Genomic DNA, 27,244 nt, shown 5'->3' with positions numbered 1-27,244 from the left:
GGTCCCTAAGAAAACTACCCTTGTAGCTGGAACAAGGGAACTCTTTCCTAGATTCACTTTCCATCCGCGGTAACGTAGAAAAGACAACAAGATCTCTGTATGAGAGTTTGTTTGTTGAAAAGATGGTGCCAGAACTAGAATAGTCCAGAGAGGGCACCACTGCAATCCCCCGAGATCGGATTACTGCCAAAAGAGCCCCCAGAACTTTTTAGAACATTCTGGGAACTGTGACAAGACCAAATGGAAGAACTACAAACTGGAAGTGTTTGTCCAGAAAAGCAAATCTCAGAAATTTGTGATGATCCCTGTGAAGATTGAGGTACGCATCCTTCAGATCTATGGTCGTCATGAACTGACCCTCTTGGACCAAGGGAAGAATGGAACGTATAGTTTCAATCTTGAAGGACGGTACTCTGAGAAACTTGTTTAGACACTTCAGGTCTAGAATAGGCCGGAAAGTTCCCTCTTTTTTGGGAACCACGAACAGATTGGAATAGAACCCTAGACCCTGTTCCTGTACTGGAACAGGGACTATCACTGCCATGGAGGAAAGATTCTGAACACATTTCAAGAATGCCTCTCTTTTTATCTGGTCTGCAGATGATCTTTAGAGGTGAAACCTGCCCCTGGGAGGAAATGTCTTGAATTCCAACTTGTAACCCTGAGATACTATGTCCATGGCCCATGGATCCGGGACATCTCGTACCCAAGCCTGGGAAAATTGAGAAAGTCTGCCCCCCACGTGATCCGCTCACGGATCGGGAGCAAACCCTTCATGCTGATTTAGAATCAGCTGAGGGCTTCTTAGATTGCTTCCCCTTGTTCCAAGACTGATTAGGTTTCCAGGAAGGCCTGGACAGTTCCTGCTTGGAAGAGGAAAGGGAAGGCTTACCTCTGAAGTTACGAAAGGAACGAAAATTACATTGACGACCTTTCGTTCTATTCTTCTTATCTTGCGGGAGAAAAGAACCTTTACCACCTGTGAAATAATCTCCGTCAAACCAGGTCCAAACAAGGTCTTACCCTTGTAAGGAATTGCCAAAAGCTTGGACTTAGATGAAACATCCGCTGACCAAGTATTTAGCCACAAGGCTCTGTGCGCCAAAACAGCGAAACCAGATATTTTGGCTCCCAATTTAATAACCTGCAATGATGTGTAAGGAATAAAGGAATTGGCTATTTTAAGAGCCTTAATCCTGTCTTGGATCTCATCCAAGGGAGTCTCCACCTGAAGTGACTCAGACAATGCATCAAACCAGTAGGCTGCCGCACTTGTAACAGTTGCGATACACACCGCAGGCTGCACCTGGATACCTTGATGAACAACATCTTCTTCAAAGCCTCCAGCTTTTTCTCCATTGGATCTTTAAATTAGCAACTATCCTAAATAGGAATAGTGGTTCTCTTAGCCATAATAGAAATCGGCCCTTTAAGAAAAAAAGCATGCCCTAAAGACACTCTGTGTACTCAATTTTTTAGAAATCAAGGAACTATCACAATAGCATATATAATGAAGAGACCGCAATTGGTACTGTCTCTTTAACCTTTAATCAGACCCTTTTACACCTCAGCATATAGCCAAGGCGCTTACCTGCCCCCTCAGACCAACGGAGCAACAATGCCAAGCGATACAATCTGCTTGCTCTTAACACAGCTGCTCCCATCACTGCCGACATATAAATCACGTGACCCGTGATCATAGCGTATATTCCGTATAGACGCGCCACAACTGATCCAGAGCGCTCGAAAATAAAAACTACCTCACAGCAAGATCCGCCTTCACTATTAGAGTGACAGGGTGGAGCGAAGCGGCCATAACGAGGAAGGAAAAATCAGCATGGTCTGATCCTCGTAATTAAGTATGCAAAACACACAGATCGTACTGCTCAAAAATCCACTAGGAACATTGAGGATATATACCTAAATAACTCCTGAGCCACCAACGAGAATAAAATTATAATAATGTAATCCCCTCTCAAGTCACAACTCGAGTGCCTGCACACTGCCCAAGAGACCCTAAACTCAGGATCTGTGAGAATACAGGTCTGTATATCTTTAAAATATAACTTGAAGGACTGAATATTTAATTAAATGGTAATTGTTTGTATTCATTATCACCAATAATACCATAGCTTAGGTATCAGGCACCTGTATGATTACAATGTTAATAAAGATTTGTGTGAATAGTCTCATCATACATGACTCTGTAGATGTGACTGACTCTATTTATATGCTGATATAACAGATAAAGAATTAGCAATGAAAACATACTATAAATTGATATCCAGAAATGAGAAAACTGAATTGGTGGTTCAGAGATTACAAGCAAAAATGATTAGACAAATGTTAATGAAGTGAAGATAAAAAATGTTCAATAAACAATTGATATGAAAAAGGATTTGAAAAGATGTGAGATTGAAATTTGTAATCCAGTGAATAATGATTCAAATGTACGCAATGAAGTTATTATTTCCCATAAACGTTCTTCAGTAATGCATTACTAACTTATGAATTCCTAGCATGCTATCAAGATAACCGTTGGTGCACATACCTTAAACTGAATTTGAAAACAGGATATGAGAGGCAGCTTGTCTTACTTGACAGAGAGATCCCCAGCGTCTAATGCGGAAGCAGGAGAGCAGCGTCTGATGCGAACAGCACGGCTGATCAGAGTGTGCAGCGCGGTGTAACAGCTGAAGCGGTGATGACGTCACCAGCAGCCCAAGCGTCTGTGAGCAGGCTGATTCAGTGGGAGCGGTTGTTACACACAGCTTTCACTAAACAAAGTAAAAGTTCACTCCTAATTGTCAAGGAGTTAAGTTAATAAAATTTACACAGAAGGTCCCAAAGATATTTAGATCTTTAGGTTTGTTCCACAATAAATGAAGCTTTAGATAAAGACTGTATAAGGCTTAATAAACAGAAGTTACTAGAGAGACAATTGACTGTCCTCTATTTCTCTTTAATAATCAAGCAATGAATCTAAGATAAGGTGGTGTTTAAATAGGGTTAGGTTAGGGGAGGAGTACTTGTCTTAAAGGCATATTGAGCAACCAAATGCTGACAGATCCCCCCATTCAAGAGCCCCCCCCAGCAGACTGAAAACCTGGTTTGGAAGGGAAACGAACATGAAAATCCCTCAATAAATCAGGTGCGTTCAAGTCACGTAAGGAAACCCATGAGTTCTCATCATCACCATAACCCTTCCAGTGAACTAGGTATTCCAGCCTCCTCCTATACATCCTAGAGTCCAGAATGCCATCCACTTCATAATCCTGAGGATCAGGCAAAGTGAGATCAGGAGCGCAAGCAGATGGAACCGTGGTTCCCACATATGGTTTTAATAAAGACACATGGAAAGAAGGGTGGATTCTCATAGTGGGAGGTAATTTTAATGTCACAGCATTCTCATTTATTACCTTAAGTATCGGAAAAGGTCCAATGTATTGATCTGCTAGTTTTTTACTGGGCACAGATAATTTGATATTTTTCGTGGATAACCAAACCATATCTTGGGGTTTATAGTTGGGTGAAGGCATTCTCTTTTTGTCGTAATATTTTTTCTGTGTTTCTTTGGCAGTAACCAAATGGTTCTGTAAAGATTCCATAATGTCTTTTATAGACTCAGTATAATTGGAAACTGAGGGAGACTGAGAAGATGTAAGTGTATTTGAATAAGACCGTGGATGAAAGCCATAGGTGGCATAAAAAGGGGTGACTTTAGTTGAAGCATTACTTGAATTGTTGTACGCGAATTCAGCGCTTGGCAGCCAATCATACCAATCATCTTGTTGAGATGAAATAAAACATCTCAAATACTGTTCTAGAATTTGGTTCAGGCGTTCCGTTTGACCATTTGACTGCGGATGAAAAGCAGTTGTAAGTCTGAGAGAGATGTGTAAGGTCTTACATAAAAATTTCCAAAATTTCGAAGTGAATTGACTTCCACGATCTGTTACTATAGATGCTGGTAAACCATGTAGTCTAACTACATGACTATGAAAGTATTTTGCAGTCGTGAATGCAGATGGTGTTCTCTTTAATGGAATAAAATGTGCCATTTTGGTTAGATGGTCTACTACTACCATTATAGTGTTGTGTCCGTTTGAGATAGGCAGGTCTACAATAAAATCAATAGCTATCATATCCCATGGCCTCATGGGTATAGGTAGAGGTGTTAAAAGACCATAGGGTTTATGGTGTTCTTTCTTTTTCTTTGCACAAGTCTGACAATTTAGAACATAGGTTTGAATTGTTGTTTTCATCTGGGGCCACCAATAATCCCTACTGACAAGTTCAGTAGTTTTTTCAATACCTGGGTGTCCAGCTAAAGGGGAATCATGATGTTGTTGAATTATTTGGTTTCTTAGAGTTAAAGGAACATATATGAGACCATTATTCATGTATAACCCAGATTCAGAATCTGGAGTACAAATTGGTGGTATATCCGGATCATTATTTTGTGCTTGGTAAATGTCAGACGTAACTAGATCAATTGCAGCAATGATTTTAGTTGGCGGAATGATATATGTAAGATTTTGAATGTCTTCAGTATTTTCAAAAGACCGTGATAAAGCATCAGCTTTGGTGTTATTTGTTCCTGGAATATGAGTAAGTATGAAATTAAACCTATCTAAGAATAAAGCCCACCGTACCTGTCTTCAGGACAGAGTTTTATTCTTCTTCAAATATTGAAGATTTTTATGATCTGTAAAAACCTGGAAAGGGATTGTAGTTCCCTCCAATAGATGTCGCCAATGTTCCATTGCTGACTTCATGGCTAGTAATTCTTTATCGCCTATCGAATAATTAGTCTCGGCTGGAGTTAATCTTCGAGAATAGTAGGCGATAGGATGAAGCTGGTTATCATGTTTTCCAGGTTGTAAAAGTATTGCGCCAATTCCAACATTTGAGGCATCGACCTCTAAAGTGTATGGCAAATCTGGATCAGGTATTCTCAAAATCGGAGCTGTTATAAATTTCTCCTTTAAATTGTGAAAAGCTTGTTCAGCCTTGGAGTCCCAAACAAATTTTTGTTTTCCAGTAAGACGAGTTAAAGGTTGAACTATAGTGGAATAATGATTAATGAATTTTCTGTAAAAGTTTGAGAAACCTAGAAATCTTTGTAAGGATTTCAATGTTGTGGGTGTTTGCCAATTAATAATGGCTGTTACCTTTTCTTGATCCATTTGAATGCCATTCGGTGAAATAATGTATCCCAAAAATTTAATGGTGTCTTTGTGGAATTGACACTTTTCCATCTTAGCGAATAACTGATGATCACGAAGAGTAGAGAGTACCCATCTGACATGTTTTCTATGGTCCTCAAGAGTTTTAGAATAAATAAGAATATCATCTAAATAGACAATTACGCACACATCCATAACTTCTTTGAAGATTTCATTTATGAAGAACTGGAATGTGGCGGGGGCGTTCGTCAGACCAAAGGGCATAACATTATATTGGAATAACCCATATCTAGTTTTGAAAGCTGTCTTCCACTCATCTCCGGATCTCATACGTATTAAATTGTATGCACCTTTAAGGTCTAACTTGGTGAATATGGTTGCACCAGTAAGACGTTCAATTATCTCCGGGATGAGTGGTAATGGGTATCTATTTTTTATGGTGACAGCGTTGAGTGCTCTGTAATCTATTATTGGTCTGAGTGTGCCATCCTTATTTGTAACAAAAAAAATAGCAGAGGCTACTGGTGAAGAGGATGGGGAGATAAAACCCTTTCTAAGGTTTTCATCTAAATATTCCCGTAGATGTTGTAATTCTTTTTGTGAGAGAGGAAATATTTTTCCTGATGGTATCTCTACCCCTGGTTTTGTGTCAATCGGACAATCAAAATGCCTATGTGGAGGAAGTGATTCAGCATTTTTTAAATTAAAAACATCATTGAAATCATGATATTCATGTGGTAAAGCAGATTCTATATGTGCAATGTTAACATAAGGGTAACATGTCTTTTGACAATATTGTGAACTGAAGGTAATTTTATTTTGGGACCAATCTATGGATGGATTATGTTTTTGTAACCATGGTAATCCAAGTACTATGGGATGTATTGAACTAGGTATAATATCATATGACAGATACTCTTTATGTCCGTCTGGTGAAATGGTTAACAAAGGAATTGTGTGGTGAGTGATAGGTCCCTTTAAGATCTGGGTACCATCTATTACCCTAACAAAGACAGGAGAAGATTTCTGCAGAATAGGAATTTTATTTTGTTTTACTATTGATTCAACTAGGAATATACCATCAGCTCCGGAATCAATAATGGCTTCGTTCTGAAGTTGAAGATTGTCCCACTGTAAAGATAATGTTAGTGACAAATGTAATGGTTGTTTAAATTTTTTAAAAGCACAATTAAGCAACAACTTACCCTTCTTTTGACGAGAAAGGATTGGACATGTTGCTACGTCGTGATCTTTATTTGCGCAATAAAGACAGAGATTAGCTGATCTCCTTCTTTGTTTTTCTTCCATACTTAGAGGCCCACGAATCGTACCTATGTCCATTGGTGTTGGTACTGTATAGGTTTTCTCTTGGTATGTATGATAAGATCTTTTGGGCGTTGTTTCATAAGTTTGTTTTTCAGTCTTCCTTTCACGATACCTTCTGTCCATTGCTATGCATAATTTAATTAATGCATCTAAGGTTTCTGGGAAATCCACTCTTGACAGTTCATCTTTTAAATGCTCAGATAAACCTAGGCGGAACTGATTTTTTAGGCTAATTGAATTCCATTCTGAATCCGTGGCCCACAGCTGGAAGTCCGCTATGTAATCTTCCACTGGTCTTTTTCCCTGTTTAAGGGATCTTAATCTATGTTCAGCGGTTTGCTGTTTATTTATGTCATCATAGAGTATGGCCATAGTTTGAAAAAAGTTTTCAAGAGAGTTTAGAATTGGATCCTCTGTCTCAAGAAATCTGTCTGCCCATGCTCTGGGCTCTCCAGTGAGATAGGAGATGGCTGTAAAAACTTTGATCTTTTCAGTTCGATATGTCCGTGGTTTCAGTGTGAATAAAAGAGTACATGCATTCTTGTATTCACGAAATTTCGTGCGTTCACCAGCGAATGGGGTTGGAGGATTAACCTGTGGTTCTGGTGTCTCATTAGTTTTATGGGTCACAAATTCATTCATTATTTGTTTTAAAGCACTGTTCTCATTTTTTAATTCGGTTAACCCTTGAGCCAAAATTTCCACCTTTTGATTTAGAGAGGAGATTTGGTTGGCCATTTCTATAGGATCCATTTTGTACCTGGAATAAATTAATTTTATTTCTTTTTAGGGCTTGATTAATCTGTGAGAATACAGGTCTGTATATCTTTAAAATATAACTTGAAGGACTGAATATTTAATTAAATGGTAATTGTTTGTATTCATTATCACCAATAATACCATAGCTTAGGTATCAGGCACCTGTATGATTACAATGTTAATAAAGATTTGTGTGAATAGTCTCATCATACATGACTCTGTAGATGTGACTGACTCTATTTATATGCTGATATAACAGATAAAGAATTAGCAATGAAAACATACTATAAATTGATATCCAGAAATGAGAAAACTGAATTGGTGGTTCAGAGATTACAAGCAAAAATGATTAGACAAATGTTAATGAAGTGAAGATAAAAAATGTTCAATAAACAATTGATATGAAAAAGGATTTGAAAAGATGTGAGATTGAAATTTGTAATCCAGTGAATAATGATTCAAATGTACGCAATGAAGTTATTATTTCCCATAAACGTTCTTCAGTAATGCATTACTAACTTATGAATTCCTAGCATGCTATCAAGATAACCGTTGGTGCACATACCTTAAACTGAATTTGAAAACAGGATATGAGAGGCAGCTTGTCTTACTTGACAGAGAGATCCCCAGCGTCTAATGCGGAAGCAGGAGAGCAGCGTCTGATGCGAACAGCACGGCTGATCAGAGTGTGCAGCGCGGTGTAACAGCTGAAGCGGTGATGACGTCACCAGCAGCCCAAGCGTCTGTGAGCAGGCTGATTCAGTGGGAGCGGTTGTTACACACAGCTTTCACTAAACAAAGTAAAAGTTCACTCCTAATTGTCAAGGAGTTAAGTTAATAAAATTTACACAGAAGGTCCCAAAGATATTTAGATCTTGAGGTTTGTTCCACAATAAATGAAGCTTTAGATAAAGACTGTATAAGGCTTAATAAACAGAAGTTACTAGAGAGACAATTGACTGTCCTCTATTTCTCTTTAATAATCAAGCAATGAATCTAAGATAAGGTGGTGTTTAAATAGGGTTAGGTTAGGGGAGGAGTACTTGTCTTAAAGGCATATTGAGCAACCAAATGCTGACAGGATCATTGTCTTCATAAACGTGCAGCTCGTAATTAACCCATTAGTGCCAAGTATTCTTCACAAAACAAAATATGGCACTTACCTGCACCTCTAGCTGTCTGGCATGAAGACATCTCACCCGGCATGAGAGGAAGCCACTCCTCACAGAGACCTGTGGAAAAAAGAAAGACAGAGTAAACCTACTCAGGCTTTCTATACAGGGGCAGCAATATGTCGGGAAATCGCAGTGAGGCACACCTCACAAGTTCCCAACTGCTTAAAAGCCACCACTGCCCTACTGAAGAGACTAACATGGAGTACAGCTAAACTCATCTTGAAAGGAAAGATCAGAGCAAACCTACTCTTTCAAAATAATAAAATCTTGATTGAAGTGAAATAATCGAATCTTCAGACACTAAAACTTCACCTCCTCCTTGCACCGAAGGCAAAGAGAATGACTGGGGATTGTGGGAAGGGAAGTGACATTTGACAGCTTTGCTGGGGTGCTCTTTGCCTCCTCCTGCTGACCAGGGGTGATATTCCCAACAGTAATTGATGATTCCGTGGACTCACCATATCTTAGGAAAGAAATATCAACACTGCTATCTTCTTAACAATATGTACTGGTTAGATATGGACCTCCGTCTTTAAGGGAAGCAAAGCGCAAAGTATGTGCGATTAACAACTGAATATGCTGATGTTAAACAAAAAGTATGTGCGACTAACAACTGAACATGCTGATGTTAAATGTAAAGTAAATGCGATTAACGAATGAATATGCTGATGTTAATCGTAAAGTAAATGCAATTAACGACTGAATATGCTGATGATATACATAATGTATGTGCGATTAACGACAGCACATGCTGATGTTAAACATAAAATATGTTCGATTGACTGAACATGCTGATGTTAAACGTAAAATAAATGCAATTAACGACTGAATATGCTGATGTTAAACAAAGTATGTGCGATTAATGACAGAACATGCTGATGTTAAACGCAAAGTAAGTGCGATTAATGACAGAACATGCTGATGTTAAACGCAAAGTAAATGCGATTAACGATTGAACATGCTAATAGAAAACAAAGTATGTGCGATTAACGACTGAACATGCTGATGTTAAATGTAAAGTAAATGCGATTAACGAATGAACATGCTGATGGAAAACAAAGTATGTGCGATTAACGACTGAACATGCTGATGTTAAATGTAAAGTAAATGCACTTAACAACTAAATATGCTGATGGAAAACAAAGTATGTGCGATTAACGACTGAACATGCTGATGTTAAATGTAAAGTAAATGCGATTAACAAATGAACATGCTGATGGAAAACATAAAGTATGTGCGATTACGACTGAACATGCTGATGTTAAACATAAAGTATGTGCAATTAAGGAGAGAACACGCTGATGTTAAACGTAAAGTAGATGCGATTAATGACTGAACATGCTGAGTTTAAATGTAAAGCATGTGCGATTAACGACTAAACATACTGATGTTAAACATAAAGTATGTGCAATTAACGACTGAATAAGCTGATGTTAAACAAAGTATGTGCGATTAAGGACTGAACATGCTGATGTTAAACGTAAAGTATGTGCGATTAACGACAGAACATGCTGATGTTAAACAAAGTATGTGGGATTAATGACAGAACATGCTGATGTTTAACATAAAGTATGTGCGATTAACTACTGAATATGATGATGTTAAACATAAAGTATGTGCGCTTAACGACTGAACATGCTGATGTTAAATGTAAAGTATGTGCGATTAACAACTGAACATGCTGATGTTAAATGTAAAGTATGTGCGCTTAACGACTCAACATGCTGATGTTAAACATAAAGTATGTGCGATTAACGACTGAACATGCGGATTATAAATGTAAAGTATGTGAGATTAATGACTGAACATGCTGATGTCAAACATAAACTGCTAGATTACGAGTCTTGAGTTAGCCTTAAAAAGCAGCATTGATAGGTCTCAACGCTGCTTTATAACGCCTGCTGGTATTACGAGTCTTGAAATGACAGGCTCACCGCTCACTTTTTTGGCCAGACTCGAAAATACCGCAAATCCACTTACGTCAATTGCGTATCCTATATTTTCAATGGCCTAGCGCCGGTATTACGAGTCTTCCAAAAAATGAGCGGTACAGCCTCTCCTGTCAAGCCTGGTACCGCATTTAAAAGTCAGTAGTTAAGAGTTTTATGGGCTAACTCCATAGCATACAATTTTTACTAATTGCTAAAAAGTACACTAACACACATAAACTAACTATTAATCCCTAAACCGAGGCCCCCCCCACATCGCAAACACTTAAATAAATTTTGTAACCCCTAATCTGTCAAACCGGACATCTCCGCCACTATAAAAAATATTCTAACCCCTAAACCGCCGCACTCCGGCATCGCAAACACTAGTTAAATTTTATTAACCCCTAATCTGCTGTCCCTAACATCACCGAAACCTACCTACATTTATTAACTCCTAATCTGCTGCTCCCGACATCGCCGCAACTATATTAAATGTATTAACCCCTAAATCTAAGTCTAACCCTAACACCCCCTAACTTAAATATAATTTAAATAAATCTAAATAAAATAACTACAATTAACTAAATTATTCCTATTTAAAACTAAATACTTACCTATAAAATAAACCCTAAGATAGCTACAATATAACTAATAGTTACATTGTATCTAGCTTAGGGTTTATTTTTATTTTACAGACAACTTTGTATTTATTTTAACTAGGTACAATAGTTATTAAATAGTTATTAACTATTTAATAACTACCTAGTTAAAATAAAGACAAATATACCTGTAAAATAAAACCTAACCTAAGTTACAATTACACCTAACACTACACTATAATTAAATTAATTACCTAAACTAAATACAATTAATTAAAATTTAAACAAAATTATCTAAAGTACGGAAAAAAACTAAATTACAGAAAATAATAAAATAATTACAAGTTTTTTAAACTAACTACACCTAATCTAATCCCCCTAATAAAATAAAAAAGCCCCCCAAAATAATAAAACGCCCTACCCTATACTAAATTACAAATAGCCCTTAAAAGGGCCTTTTGCAGGGCATTTCCCCAAAGTAATCAGCTCTTTTACCTAAAAAAAAATACAATACCCCCCAACATTAAAACCCACCAACCACACACCCAACCCTACTCTAAAACCCACCCAATCCCCCCTTAATAAAACCTAACACTAACCCCTTGAAGATCACCCTACCTTGAGAAGCCTTCACCCAACCGGGCCAAAGTCCTCAACGAAGCCGGGCGAAGTGGTCCTCCAGACGGGCAGAAGTCTTCATCCAAGCTGGGAAGAAGAGGTCCTCCAGACGGGCAGAAGTCTTCATCCAGACGGCCTCTTCTATCTTCATCCATCTGGCGCGGAGCTGCTCCATCTTCAAGACATCCGACGCGGAGCATCCTCTTCAAACGAAGTCCAACTGAAGAATGAAGGTTCCTTTAAATGATGTCATCCAAGATGGCGTCCCTTCAATTCCGATTGGCTGATAGAATTCTATCAGCCAATCGGAATTAAGGTAGAAAAAATCCTATTGGCTGATGCAATCAGCCAATAGTATTGAAGTTCAATCCTATTGGCTGATCGAATCAGCTTGCATTCTATTGGCCGATCCAATCAGCCAATAGAATGCCAGCTCAAATCTATTGGCTGATTGGATCAGCCAATAGGATTGAACTTCAATACTATTGGCTGATTGCATCAGCCAATAGGATTTTTTCTACCTTAATTCCGATTGGCTGATAGAATTCTATCAGCCAATCGGAATTGAAGGGACGCCATCTTGGATGACGTCTTTTAAAGGAACCTTCATTCTTCAGTTGGACTTCGCTTGAAGAGGATGCTCCGCGTCAGATGTCTTGAAGATGGAGCCGCTCCGCGCCGGATGGATGAAAATAGAAGATGCCGTCTGGATGAAGACTTCTGCCCGTCTGGAGGACCTCTTCTTCCCGGCTTGGATGAAGACTTCTGCCCGTCTGGAAGACCACTTCGCCCGGCTTCGTTGAGGATTTCGGCCTGGTTGGGTGAAGACTTCTCAAGGTAGGGTGATCTTCAAGGGGTTAGTGTTAGGTTTTATTAAGGGGGGAGGGGGGATTGGGTGGATTTTAGAGTAGGGTTGGGTGTGTGGTTGGTGGATTTTAATGTTGGGGGGGTATTGTACTTTTTTTTTTTTTTACAGGTAAAGCTGATTACTTTGAGGCAATGCCCCGAAAAAGGCCCTTTTAAGGGCTATTTGTAATTTAGTATAGGGTAGGGCTTTTTATTATTTTGGGGGGCTTTTTTATTAGGGGGATTAGATTAGGTGTAATTAGTTTTAAAAACTTGTAATTATTTAATTATTTTCTGTAATTTAGTTTTTTTCTTCTTCATACTTTAGATAATTTTTTAAAAATTTTGTAATTAATTGTATTTAGTTTAGGTAATTAATTTAATTATAGTGTAGTGTTAGGTGTAATTGTAACTTAGGTTAGGTTTTATTTTACAGGTATATTTGTCTTTATTTTAACTAGGTAGTTATTAAATAGTTAATAACTATTTAATAACTATTGTACCTAGTTAAAATAAATACAAAGTTGCCTGTAAAATAAAAATAAACCCTAAGCTAGCTACAATGTAACTATTAGTTATATTGTAGCTATCTTAGGGTTTATTTTATAGGTAAGTATTTAGTTTTAAATAGGAATAATTTAGTTAATTGTAGTTATTGTATTTAGATTTACTTAAATTATATTTAAGTTAGGGGGGTTAGGGTTAGACTTAGGTTTAGGGGTTAATAACTTTATTATAGTGGCGGCGACGTTGGGGGGGCAGATTAGGGGTTAATAAGTGTAGGTAGGTGGCGGCGATGTTGGGGGCAGCAGATTAGGGGTTCATAAGTATAATGTAGGTGGCAGCGGTGTCCGGAGCAGCAGGTTAGGGGTTAATAAGTATAATGTAGGTGTCGGCGATTAGGGGTTAATAAGAGTAATATTAGGGGTGTTTAGACTCAGGGTTCATGTTAGGGTGTTAGGTGTAGACATTAAAAGTGTTTCCCCATAGGAATCAATGGGGCTGAATTAGGCTGCGTTAGGCTTTTTTGCAGGTGTTAGTTTTTTTTCCAACCGGCTCTGCCCCACTGATTCCTATGGGGAAATTGTGCACAAGCACGTTTTGCCGGCTCACCTCTACCGTAAGCAACGCCGGGTTTGTAAAAACCCCTTAATACCAGCGTTGTCTGTAGGTGAGGGGTAAGGGAAAACTGCTCGTTAGCACAGCCTTACTGCCAAAACTCGTAATCTAGCCGAAAGTGTTTACGATTAACGACTGAATATGCAAATGCTAAACGTAAAGTATTTGCGATTAATGACTGAATATGCTGATGTTAAATGTAAAGTATGTGTGATTAACAACGGAATATGCTAATGTTAAACATAAAGTATGTTCTATTAACGAATGAACATGCTGATGTTAAACAAAGTAAATGTGATTAACGACTGAACATGCTGATGTTAAACATAAAGTATGTGCGATTAACAACTGAATATGATGATGATGATGTTAAACGAAAAGTTTGTGCTATTAAAGTGAAGGTAAACTTTGGTGAATGAAAGCCCGTTTTTTAAAAATACTATTAAAAACAGGGGCACTTTCATTCATCAAAGTTTACAAAGCAGACGTTTTGTTAAAAAAATTACCTTTTCACAGCTAGAACAGCTTCCCCCACCTAGAGATCCTCTATTCACACGTCAGCAATGACTAATCCTGCTTCCTCCAATCACAGCTTTCCCCCCAGGGTAGTCATTGCCTGAGGCCATGCTGTGATTGGAGGAAGCAGGATTAGTCATTGCGGACATGTGAATAGAGGATCTCTATGTGAGGGAAGCTGCTCTAGCTGTGAAAAGAAAAAAAGCAAATTTTTTTTAACAAAACGGCTGCTTTGAAAACTTTGATTAATGAAAGTGCCCCAGTTTTTAAGAGTATTTTTTTTAAAAAACGGGCTTTCATTCACCAAAGTTTACCTTCACTTTAATGACTGAACATGCTGATGTTAAACATAAAACATGTGCGATTAACGACTGATTATGCTGATGGTAATCAAAGTATGTGCGATTAACGACTGAACATGCTGATGTTAAACAAAAAGGAATCTATTTATCAAGCTGTCAACTTACCTGCATTTAACGGCACCAATATGCTCGCCTAAGATCGCCTAACATCGCTGCCGCGGACCTGAATACGTTCCCCAAAATTATCAAAAAAGTTGTCAAAAAGCTGCGCACCAAGTACGGTGCGATGAGCAGCAGACTGTTGTTAACTAACAGTCATCGATCTCACTGCTTTTCGGCTTTTTTACAGCTATCTTGGTACCCTGTCTCTAAACACCCACACTATACTATACTGTTTACCCCCTAAACCGCCCCTCACGGACCCCGCCGCAACTAAATAAATTGTTTACCCCCTAAACCTCCGCTCCCGGAGCCCACCGCAACTAAATAAATAGTTTAACCCCTAAACCGCCGTTCCCGGAGCCCACCGCAACTAAATAAATTGTTTAACCCATAAACTGCCGCTCCCGGAGCCCACCGCAACTAAATAAATTGTTTACCCCCTAAACCGCTGCTCCCGGAGCCCACTGCAACTAAATAAATTGTTTAACCCCTAAACCACTGCTCACGGACCCCGCCGCCACCTACATTATATTTATTAACCCCTAATCTGCCCCCCCTACACCGCCGCCACTTACATTATATTTATTAACCCCTAATCTGCCCCCCTACACCGCCGCCACCTACATTATATTTATCAACCCCTAATCTGCCCCCCCTACACCGCCGCCACTATATTAAATTTATTAACCCCCTAAACCTAAGTCTAACCCTAACACCCCCTAACTTAAATATAATTTAAATAAATCTAACTAAATTATTCCTATTTAAAACTAAATACTTACCTATAAAATAAACCCTAAGATAGCTACAATATAACTAATAGTTACATTGTAGCTATTTTAGGATTTATTTTTATTTTACAGGCAACTTTGTATTTATTTTAACTAGCTAAAATAAATACAAATTTACCTGTAAAATAAAACCTAACCTAAGTTACAATTACACCTAACACTACACAATAATTAAATTAATTACCTACATTAACTACAATTAAATACAATTATCTAAAGTACAACCCCCCCAACTAAATTACAGAAAATAATAAAATAATTACAAGATTTTTAAACTAATTACACCTAATCTAATCCCCCTAACAAAATAAAAAAGCCCCCCAAAATAAAAAAGCCCTATCCTATACTAAATTACAAATATCCCTTAAAAGGGCTTTTTGCGGGGGTAGTACAATACCCCCCCAACATTAAAACCCACCACCCACACACCCAAACCTACTCTAAAACCCACCCAATGCCCCCTTAAAAAAAACTAACACTAACCCCTTGAAGATCACCTTATCTTGAGAAGTCTTCACCCAACCGGGTCGAAGTCCTCAAAGAAGCAGGGCGAAGTAGTCCTCCAGACAGGTAGAAGTCTTCATCCAAGCCGGGCAGAAGAGGTCCTCCAGATGGGCAGAAGTCTTCATCCAGACGGCATCTTCTATCTTCATCCATCCGGCGCTCAGCTGCTCCATCTTCAAGACATCCGACGCGGAGCATCCTTCCTGACCGACAACTACCCGACAAATGAAGGTTCCTTTAAGTGACGTCATACAAGATGGCGTCCCTTCAATTCCGATTGGCTTGATGCAATCAGCCAATAGGATTAAAGTTCAATTCTATTGGCTGATCCATCAGCCAATCGGAATTGAAGGGACGCCATCTTGTATGACGTCACTTAAAGGAACCTTCATTCGTCGGGATGCTCCACGTCGTATGTCTTGAAGATGGAGCAGCTCCGCGCCGGATGAATGAAGATAGAAGATGCCGTCTGGATGAAGACTTCTGCCCGGCTTGGATGAAGACTTCTGCCTGTCTGGAGGACCACTTTGCCCGGCTTCGTTGAGGACTTCGGCCCGGTTGGGTGAAGACTTCTCAAGCTAAGGTGATCTTCAAGGGGTTAGTGTTAGGTTTTATTAAGGGGGGATTGGGTGGGTTTTAGAGTAGGGTTGGGTGTGTGGGTTTTAATGTTTGGGGGTATTGTACTTTTTTTTTCAGGTAAAAGAGCTGATTACTTTGGGGCAATGCCCCGCAAAAAGCCCTTTTAAGGGCTATTTGTAATTTAGTGTAGGGTAGGGCTTTTTTTTTTATTTTGGGGGGCTTTTTAATTTTGTTAGGGGGATTAGATTAGGTGTAATTAGTTTAAAAATATTGTAATTATTTTATTTTCTGTAATTTAGTGTGTTTTTTTGTACTTTAGATAATTTTATTTAATTTTATTATTTTATATTATTTGTAGTTAATGTAGGTAATTCATTTAATTAAAGTGTAGTGTTAGGTGTAATTGTAACTTAGGTTAGGTTTTATTTTACAGGTAAATTTGTATTAATATTAACTAGGCAGTTATTAAATAGTTAATAACTATTTAATAACTATTGTACCTAGTTAAAATAAATACAAAGTTTCCTGTAAAATAAAAATAAAACCTAAGCTAGATACAATGTAACTATTAGTTATATTGTAGCTATCTTAGGGTTTATTTTATAGGTAAGTATTTAGTTTTAAATAGGAATAATTTAGTTAGATTTATTTAAATTATATTTAAGGGGGGCAGATTAGGGGTTAATAAATATAATGTAGGTGGCGGCGGTGTAGGTGGGGGCAGATTAAGGGTTAATAAATATAATGTAGGTGGCGGCGGGGTCCGTGAGCGGTCGTTTAGGGGTTAAACACTTTATTTAGTTGTGGTGGGCTCCGGGAGCGGCGGTTTAGGGGTTAATAAGTATAACGTAGGTGGCGGCGGTGTAGGGGGGAGCAGATTAGGGGTGTTTAGACTCGGGGTACATGTTAGGGTGTTAGGTGTAGACAGTACCATAGGAATCAATGGGATATCGGGCAGCAGCAAACATAAGCTTTCGCTGCTTTCAGACTCCCATTGATCCCTAAGGCATCCGCCACCTCCAGGTACGCTGGGCCGGAAAAGTACTGAGCGTACCTGCTAGTTATTTGATAACTAGCAAAAGTAGTCAGATTGTGCCAAACTTGCATTCAGAACATCTGGAGTGACGTAAGCATCGATCTGTGTCGGACTGAGTCGTATGTTACGTCACTAAATTCTACTTTTGCCGGTGTGTAGGGTTTGATAACTAAGGTGAATCAGGCTCGCCACAAATACGCTACAGAATTCCAGCATATTTGCGGTTGACGGCTTGATAAATAGATGCCAAAGTATGTGCGATAAACGACTGAACATGCTGATGTTAAACATAAAGTATGTGCGATTAACAACAGAAAATGCTGATGTTAAACACAAAGTATGTGCCATTAACGACTGAACATGCTGATGTTAAAAAAGTAAATTTATGCTTACCTGATAAATTGTTTTCTTCTATGACACGACAAGTTCACGGATTCATCCTTTACTTGTGGGATATTATCCTCCTGCTAACAGGAAGTGGCAAAGAGCACCACAGCAGAGCTATCTATATAGCTCCTCCCTTGACTCCACCCCCCAGTCATTCGACCGAAGGTATAGGAAGAAAAAGGAGAAACTAAAAGGTTCAGAGGTGACTGAAGTTTTAAATAAAAAAATATAATCTGTCTTAAATTGACAGGGCGGGCCATGGACTCGTCGTATCCTAGAAGAAAACAATTTATCAGGTAAGCATAAATTTACTTTTCTTCTATAAGATATGACAAGTCCACAGATTCATCCTTTACTTGTGGGATACAATACCAAAGCTACAGGACATGGATGAATGGGAGGGACAAGACAGATACCTAAACAGAAGGCACCACTGCTTGAAGAACTTTTCTCCCAAAAATAGCCTCCGAAGAAGCAAAAGTGTAAAAGTTGTAAAATTTGGAAAAGGTATGAAGGGAAGACCAAGTCACTGCCTTACAAATCTGTTCAACAGAAGCATCGTTTTTAAAAGCCCATGTGGAAGCCACCGCTCTAGTAGAATGAGCTGTAATCCTTTCAGGAGGCTGCTGTCCAGCAGTCTTGTATGCCAAACGGATGATGCTTTTCAGCCAAAAAGAAAGAGAGGTAGCCGTAGCTTTTTGACCTCTAAGCTTTCCAGAATAGACAACAAACAGAGAAGATGTTTGACGGAAATCCTTGGTCGCTTGCAAGTAAAACTTCAAGGCACAAACCATGTCCAAGTTATGTAACAGACGCTCCTTCTTAGAAGAAGGGTTAGGACACAGAGAAGGAACAACAATTTCCTGATTAATATTCTTATTAGAAACAACCTTAGGAAGGAATCCAGGTTTGGTACGCAAAACCACCTTATCAGAATGGAATATTAGATAAGGCGAGTCGCATTGTAATGCAGATAGTTCAGAAACTCTTCGAGCAGAAGAGATGGCAACTAAAAACAGAACTTTCCAAGATAGAAGCTTAATATCTATGGAATGCATAGGTTCAAACGGAACCCCTTGAAGAACTTTAAGAACTAAATTCAAACTCCATGGCGGAGCAACAGGTTTAAACACAGGCTTAATTCTAACCAAAGCCTGACAAAACCATTGAACATCTGGGACATCTGCCAGACGCTTGTGCAGTAAGATTGACAAAGCAGATATTTGTCCCTTTAAGGAACTAGCTGATAACCCCTTCTCCAATCCTTCTTGGAGAAAGGACAAAATTCTAGGAATCCTGATCTTACTCCATGAGTAGCCTTTGGATTCGCACCAATAAAGATATTTACGCCATATTTTATGGTAAATTTTCCTAGTGACAGGCTTTCGAGCCTGAATCAAGGTATCTATGACCGACTCAGAGAATCCCCGCTTAGATAAAATCAAGCGTTCAATCTCCAGGCAGTCAGCCACAGAGAAACTAGATTTGGATGTTGGAACGAACCCTGAATGAGAAGGTCCTGTCTCAGTGGCAGTTTCCACGGTGGCAGAGATGACATCTCCACCAGATCTGCATACCAAGTCCTGCGTGGCCACGCAGGTGCTATGAAATTACTGAAGCCCTCTCCTGTTTGATTCTGGCAATCAGACAAGGAAGGAGAGGAAAAGGAGGAAACACATAAGCCAGGTTGAACGACCACGGTACTGCTAGAGCATCTATCAGTACTGCTTGAGGATCCCTTGATCTGGACCCGTAACAAGGAAGTTTGGCATTCTGACGAGATGCCATCAGATCCAATTCTGATGAATCAATTGTGCAAACACCTCCGGATGGAGCTCCCACTCCCCCGGATGAAAAGTCTGATGACTGAGAAAATCCGCTTCCCAGTTCTCCCCTCCTGGGATATAGATTGCTGATAGATGGCAAGAGTGAGTCTCCGCCCATCGAATGATTTTGGAAACCTCTATCATCGCTAGAGAACTCTTTGTTCCCCCTTGATGATTGATATATGCTACAGTCGTGATATTGTCCGACTGGAATCTTATGAATTTGGCCGAAGCGCGTTGAATATCGCTCTCAGATCTAGAATATTTATTGGAAGGAGAGCCTCCTCCTGAGTCCACACACCCTGTGACTTCAGGGAATTCCAGACTGCACCCCAGCCCAAGAGGCTGGCGTCCGTCGTCACTATGACCCATGCTGGCCTGCGGAAATACATTCCCTAGGACAGATGATCCTGTGACAACCACCAAAGAATAGAGTCTCTGGTCTCTTGATCCAGATTTATCTGAGGAGATAAATTTGTATAATCCCCATTCCACTGTCTGAGCATGCACAGTTGCAGTGGTCTGAGATGCAAGCGAGCAAACGGAACTATGTCCATTGCCGCTACAATTAGTCCAATTACCTCCATACCCTGAGCCACTGACGGCCGAGGAATGGAATGAAGTGCTCGGCAGGTGGTTAAGATCTTTGATTTTCTGACCTCCGTCAGAAAAATTTTCATGTCTACCGAGTCTATCAGAGTTCCCAAGAATGGAACTCTTGTGAGAGGGCAAGTGAACTCTTCTTTATGATCACCTTCTACCCGTGAGATCTTACAAAAGCCAACACGATGTCCGTGGCTAGTTGGTAAGTTGACGCCTGAATCAATATATCGTCCAGACAGGGCGCCACTGCTATGCCCCGCGGCCTTAGAACCGCCAGAAGGGACCCTAGCACCTTTGTGAAATTTCTGGGAGCTGTGGCCAACCCGAAAGGAAGGGCCACAAACTGGTAATGCTTGTCCAGGAAGGCGAACCTGAGGAACTGGAGATGATCTTTGTGGATTGGAATGTGAAGATACACATCCTTCAAATCCACGGTGGTCATATATTGACCCTCCTGGATCATTGGTAAAATTGTCCGAATGGTCTCCATCTTGAAGGATGGGACTATGAGAAATTTGTTTAGAATTTTGAGATCTAAAATCGGTCTGAAGGTTCCCTCTGTTTTGGGAACCACAAACAGATTGGAGTAAAACCCCTGCCCCTGTTCTGCTTTTGGTACTGGGCAGATTACACCCATAGTATAAAGGTCTTCTACACAGCGTAAGAACGCCTCTCTTTTTGTCTGGTTTACAGACAACCATGAAAGATGAAATCTCCCCCTTGGAGGAGAATCTTTGAATTCTAGAAGATACCCCCGGGTCACGATTTCTAAAGCCCAGGGATCCTGAACGTCTCTTGCCCAAGCCTCAGCAAAGAGAGAAAGTCTGCCCCCTACTAGATCCGGTCCCGGATCGGGGGCTGCCCCTTCATGCTGTCTTGGTAGCAGCAGCGGGCTTCTTGGCCTGTTTACCTTTATTCCAGGTCTGGTTAGGTCTCCAGACTGACTTGGATTGAGCAAAATTCCACTCCTGCTTTGTGGCAGGGGAGGAGGAAGAGGGACCACCTTTGAAGTTTCGAAAGGAACGAAAATTATTTTGTTTGGCCCTCATTCTATTTGTCTTATCCTGAAGAAGGGCATGGCCTTTTCCTCCAGTGATGTCGGAAATGATCTCCTTCAGTTCAGCAGACCAGGACTTAAGCCATAACGCTCTATGCGCTAAAATAGCAAAACCTGAATTCTTTGCCGCTAATTTAGCCAGTTGAAAAGCGGCATCTGTAATAAAAGAATTAGCTAGCTTGAGAGCCTTAATTCTATCTAAAATATCATCTAATGGGGTCTCAACCTTAAGAGCCTCCTCTAGAGCCTTGAACCAAAAAGCAGCTGCAGTAGTTACTGGAACAATGCACGCTATAGGTTGTAGAAGAAAACCCTGATGAATAAACAATTTCTTTAGAAGACCCTCTAATTTTTTATCCATAGGATCTTTGAAAGCACAACTGTCCTCAATAGGTATAGTTGTAGGCTTAGCCAGGGTAGAAATAGCTCCCTCCACCTTAGGGACCGTCTGCCACAAATTCCGAATGGTGTCAGATATGGGAAACATTTTCTTAAAAGTAGGAGGGGGAGAGAACGGAATGCCTGGTCTATCCCATTCCTTAGTAACAATGTCCGAAATCCTCTTAGGGACCGGAAAAACATTGTAGTGTAAGTTGGAACCTCTAGATAGCTATCCATTTTACACAATTTCTCTGGTAGAATTACAATAGGGTCACAATCATCCAGAGTCGCTAAAACCTCCCTGAGCAACAAGTGGAGGTGTTCAAGCATAAACTTAAAAGCCGTCATATCTGAGTCTGTTTGAGGGAACATCTTTCCTGAATCAGAAAGCTCTCCCTCAAACAGCATTTCCCCCACCCCCAAATCAGAACATTGTGAGGGTACATAATAAAGCGTCAGAGGGCTCAGCATTTACTCTAATACCGGACCTACTGTGCTTCCCCTGCAAACCAGGCAGTTTAGATAATACCTCTGTGAGGGTAGTAGGCATAACTGCTAGGGCGGGCGTTAAAGGTTGTGACACTTGGGGAGAAGTAGATGGCATAACCTGATTCTCTTCTGACTGAGAATCATCCTGAGACATACTTTTATCAGCTAAAAACATAATTTATGCTTACCTGATAAATTTATTTCTCTTGTAGTGTATCCAGTCCACGGATCATCCATTACTTATGGGATATTAACTCCTCCCCAACAGGAAGTGCAAGAGGATTCACCCAGCAGAGCTGCTATATAGCTCCTCCCCTAACTGCCATTACCAGTCATTCGACCGAAAACATGCAGAGAAAGGAAAACCATAGGGTGCAGTGGTGACTGTAGTTTAATGGAAAAATTACCTGCCTTAAAGTGACAGGGCGGGCCGTGGACTGGATACACTACAAGAGAAATAAATTTATCAGGTAAGCATAAATTATGTTTTCTCTTGTTAAGTGTATCCAGTCCACGGATCATCCATTACTTATGGGATACCAATACCAAAGCTAAAGTACACGGATGACGGGAGGGACAGGCAGGCTCTTTATACGGAAGGAACCACTGCCTGAAGAACCTTTCTCCCAAAAACAGCCTCCGAAGAAGCAAAAGTGTCAAATTTGTAAAATTTGGAAAAAGTATGAAGAGAAGACCAAGTTGCAGCCTTGCAAATCTGTTCAACAGAAGCCTCATTCTTAAAGGCCCAAGTGGAAGCCACAGCTCTAGTAGAATGTGCTGTAATTCTTTCAGGAGGCTGCTGTCCAGCAGTCTCATAGGCTAACCGTATTATGCTACGAAGCCAAAAGGAGAGAGAGGTAGCCGAAGCTTTTTGACCTCTCCTCTGACCAGAATAAACGACAAACAGGGAAGACGTTTGTCGAAAATCCTTAGTTGTCTGTAGATAAAATTTCAGGGCACGGACTACATCTAGATTGTGTAGCAGACGTTCCTTTTTCGAAGAAGGATTAGGACACAAAGATGGAACCACAATCTCTTGATTGATATTCCTGTTAGTGATCACCTTAGGTAGGAACCCAGGTTTAGTACGCAGAACTACCTTGTCTGAATGAAAAATCAGATAAGGAGAATCACAATGTAAGGCAGATAACTCAGAGACTCTTCGAGCCGAGGAAATCGCCATTAAAAACAGAACTTTCCAAGATAACAACTTGATATCAATGGAATGAAGGGGTTCAAACGGAACCCCCTGTAAAACATTAAGAACTAAGTTCAAACTCCATGGTGGAGCAACAGTTTTAAACACAGGCTTGATCCTAGCTAAAGCCTGACAAAAAGCTTGAACGTCCGGAACTTCTGACAGACGTTTGTGTAAAAGAATGGACAGAGCTGAAATCTGTCCCTTTAAGGAACTAGCGGATAAACCCTTTTCTAAACCTTCTTGTAGAAAAGACAATATCCTCGGAATCCTAACCTTACTCCATGAGTAACTCTTGGATTCGCACCAATATAAGTATTTGCGCCATATCTTATGGTAAATCTTTCTGGTAACAGGCTTCCTAGTCTGTATTTAAGGTATCAATAACTGACTCAGAAAAACCACGTTTTGATAAAATCAAGCGTTCAATTTCCAAGCAGTCAGCTTCAGAGAAATTAGATTTTGATGTTTGAAGGGACCCTGGATCAGAAGGTCCTGTTTCAGAGGTAGCGACCAAGGTGGACAGGATGACATGTCCACTAGATCTGCATACCAAGTCCTGCGTGGCCATGCAGGCGCTATTAGAATCACTGATGCTCTCTCCTGTTTGATTCTGGCAATCAATCGAGGAAGCATCGGGAAGGGTGGAAACACATAAGCCATCCCGAAGGTCCAAGGTGCTGTCAAAGCATCTATCAGAACCGCTCCCGGATCCCTGGATCTGGACCCGTAACGAGGAAGCTTGGCGTTCTGTCGAGACGCCATGAGATCTATCTCTGGTTTGCCCCAACGTCGAAGTATTTGGGCAAAGACCTCCGGATGAAGTTCCCACTCCCCCGGATGAAAAGTCTGACTACTTAAGAAATCCGCCTCCCAGTTCTCCACTCCCGGGATGTGGATTGCTGACAGGTGGCAAGAGTGAGACTATGCCCAGCGAATTATTTTTGATACTTCCATCATTGCTAGGGAGCTTCTTGTCCCTCCCTGATGGTTGATGTAAGCTACAGTCGTGATGTTGTCCGACTGAAACCTGATGAACCCCCGAGTTGTTAACTGGGGCCAAGCCAGAAGGGCATTGAGAACTGCTCTCAATTCCAGAATGTTTATTGGTAGGAGACTCTCCTCCTGATTCCATTGTCCCTGAGCCTTCAGAGAATTCCAGACAGCGCCCCAACCTAGTAGGCTGGCGTCTGTTGTTAGAATTGTCCAGTCCGGCCTGCTGAATGGCATCCCCCTGGACAGATGTGGCCGAGAAAGCCACCATAGAAGAGAATTTCTGGTCTCTTGATCCAGATTCAGAGTAGGGGACAAGTCTGAGTAATCCCCATTCCACTGACTTAGCATGCACAATTGCAGCGGTCTGAGATGTAGGCGTGCAAAGGGTACTATGTCCATTGCTGCTACCATTAAGCCGAACACCTCCATGCATTGAGCTACTGACGGGTGTTGAATGGAATGAAGGACACGGCATGCATTTTGAAGCTTTGTTAACCTGTCTTCTGTCAGGTAAATCTTCATTTCTACAGAATCTATAAGAGTCCCCAAGAAGGGAACTCTTGTGAGTGGAAAGAGAGAACTCTTCTTTTCGTTCACCTTCCATCCATGCGACCTTAGAAATGCCAGTACTAACTCTGTATGAGACTTGGCAGTTTGAAAGCTTGAAGCTTGTATCAGAATGTCGTCTAGGTACGGAGCTACCTCAATTCCTCGCGGTCTTAGTACCGCCAGAAGAGCACCCAGAACCTTTGTGAAGATTCTCGGAGCCGTAGCCAATCCGAATGGAAGAGCTACAAACTGGTAATGCCTGTCTAGAAAGGCAAACCTTAGATACCGGTAAAGATCTTTGTGAATCGGTATGTGAAGGTAAGCATCCTTTAAATCCACTGTGGTCATGTACTGACCCTTTTGGATCATGGGTAAAATTGTCCGAATAGTTTCCATTTTGAACGATGGAACTCTTAGGAATTTGTTTAGGATCTTTAAATCCAAGATTGGCCTGAAAGTTCCCTCTTTTTTGGGAACCACAGATTTGAGTAAAACCCTTGTCCTTGTTCCGACCGCGGAACCGGATGGATCACTCCCATTAATAAAAGATCTTGTACGCAGCGTAGAAACGCCTCTTTCTTTATTTGGTTTGTTGACAACCTTGACAGATGAAATCTCCCTCTTGGGGGAGAGAATTTGAAGTCTAGAAGGTATCCCTGAGATATGATCTCTAACGCCCAGGGATCCTGGACATCTCTTGCCCAAGCCTGGGCGAAGAGAGAAAGTCTGCCCCCCACTAGATCCGTTCCCGGATCGGGGGCCCTCGATTCATGCTGTCTTAGGGGCAGCAGCAGGTTTCCTGGCCTGCTTGCCCTTGTTCCAGGACTGGTTAGGTCTCCAGCCTTGTCTGTAGCGAGCAACAGCTCCTTCCTGTTTTGGTGCAGAGGAAGTTGATGCTGCTCCTGCTTTGAAATTACGAAAGGAACGAAAATTAGACTGTCTAGCCTTAGGTTTGGCTCTGTCTTGAGACAGGGCATGGCCTTTACCTCCTGTAATGTCAGCGATAATTTCTTTCAACCCGGGCCCGAATAAGGTCTGCCCTTTGAAAGGTATATTAAGCAATTTAGATTTAGAAGTAACGTCAGCTGACCAGGATTTTAGCCACAGTGCTCTGCGTGCCTGAATGGCGAATCCGGAATTCTTAGCCGTAAGTTTAGTTAAATGTACTACGGCATCTGAAATAAATGAGTTAGCTAACTTAAGGGCTTTAAGCTTGTGTGTAATCTCATCTAATGGAGCTGATTCAAGTGTCTCTTCCAGAGACTCAAACCAAAATGCTGCTGCAGCCGTGACAGGCGCAATTGCATGCAAGAGGTTGCAATATAAAACCTTGTTGAACAAACATTTTCTTAAGGTAACCCTCTAACTTTTTATCCATTGGATCTGAAAAGGCACAGCTATCCTCCACCGGGATAGTGGTACGCTTAGCTAAAGTAGAAACTGCTCCCTCCACCTTAGGGACCGTTTGCCATAAGTCCCGTGTGGTGGCGTCTATTGGAAACATCTTTCTAAATATCGGAGGGGGTGAGAGCGGCACACCGGGTCTATCCCACTCCTTAGTAACAATTTCAGTAAGTCTCTTAGGTATAGGAAAAACGTCAGTACTCGCCGGTACCGCAAAATATTTATCCAACCTACACATTTTCTCTGGTATTGCAACTGTGTTACAATCATTCAGAGCCGCTAACACCTCCCCTAGTAATACACGGAGGTTTTCCAGCTTAAATTTAAAATTTGAAATATCTGAATCCAGTTTGTTTGGATCAGAACCGTCACCCGCAGAATGAAGCTCTCCGTCCTCATGTTCTGCAAATTGTGACGCAGTGTCTGACATGGCCCTAATATTATCAGCGCACTCTGTTCTCACCCCAGAGTGATCACGCTTACCTCTTAGTTCTGGTAATTTAGCCAAAACTTCAGTCATAACAGTAGCCATATACTGTAATGTGATTTGTAATGGCCGCCCAGATGTACTCGGCGCTACAATATCACGCACCTCCCGAGCGGGAGATGCAGGTACTGACACGTGAGGCGAGTTAGTCGGCATAACTCTCCCCTCGTTGTTTGGTGAAATGTGTTCAATTTGTACAGATTGACTTTTATTAAAGTAGCATCAATGCAGTTAGTACATAAATTTCTATTGGGCTCCACTTTGGCTTTAGCACATATAGCACAGATATCTTCCTCTGAATCAGACATGTTTAACACACTAGCAAATAAACTAGCAACTTGGAAATACTTTTCAAGTAATTTACTATAATATGAAAACGTACTGTGCCTATAAGAAGCACAGAAAAAGTTATGAC

At 40.6% G+C, this 27,244-nt stretch overlaps 1 protein-coding gene across 2 annotated transcripts in view; it reads right to left on the bottom strand.

Annotated features, from left to right (window-relative positions):
- SHANK2 (SH3 and multiple ankyrin repeat domains 2) overlaps nucleotides 1-27,244 on the bottom strand; it is a 1,433,430-nt gene that overhangs the window by 107,809 nt on the left and 1,298,377 nt on the right. The window lies entirely within an intron of this gene.

This window comes from Bombina bombina, chromosome 7 (genome assembly GCF_027579735.1).
Source record: "Bombina bombina isolate aBomBom1 chromosome 7, aBomBom1.pri, whole genome shotgun sequence".
Lineage (NCBI taxonomy): Eukaryota > Metazoa > Chordata > Amphibia > Anura > Bombinatoridae > Bombina > Bombina bombina.
The sequence above is the reverse complement of the archived record's forward strand: the minus strand, read 5'-3'. Positions and strand labels throughout refer to the sequence as shown.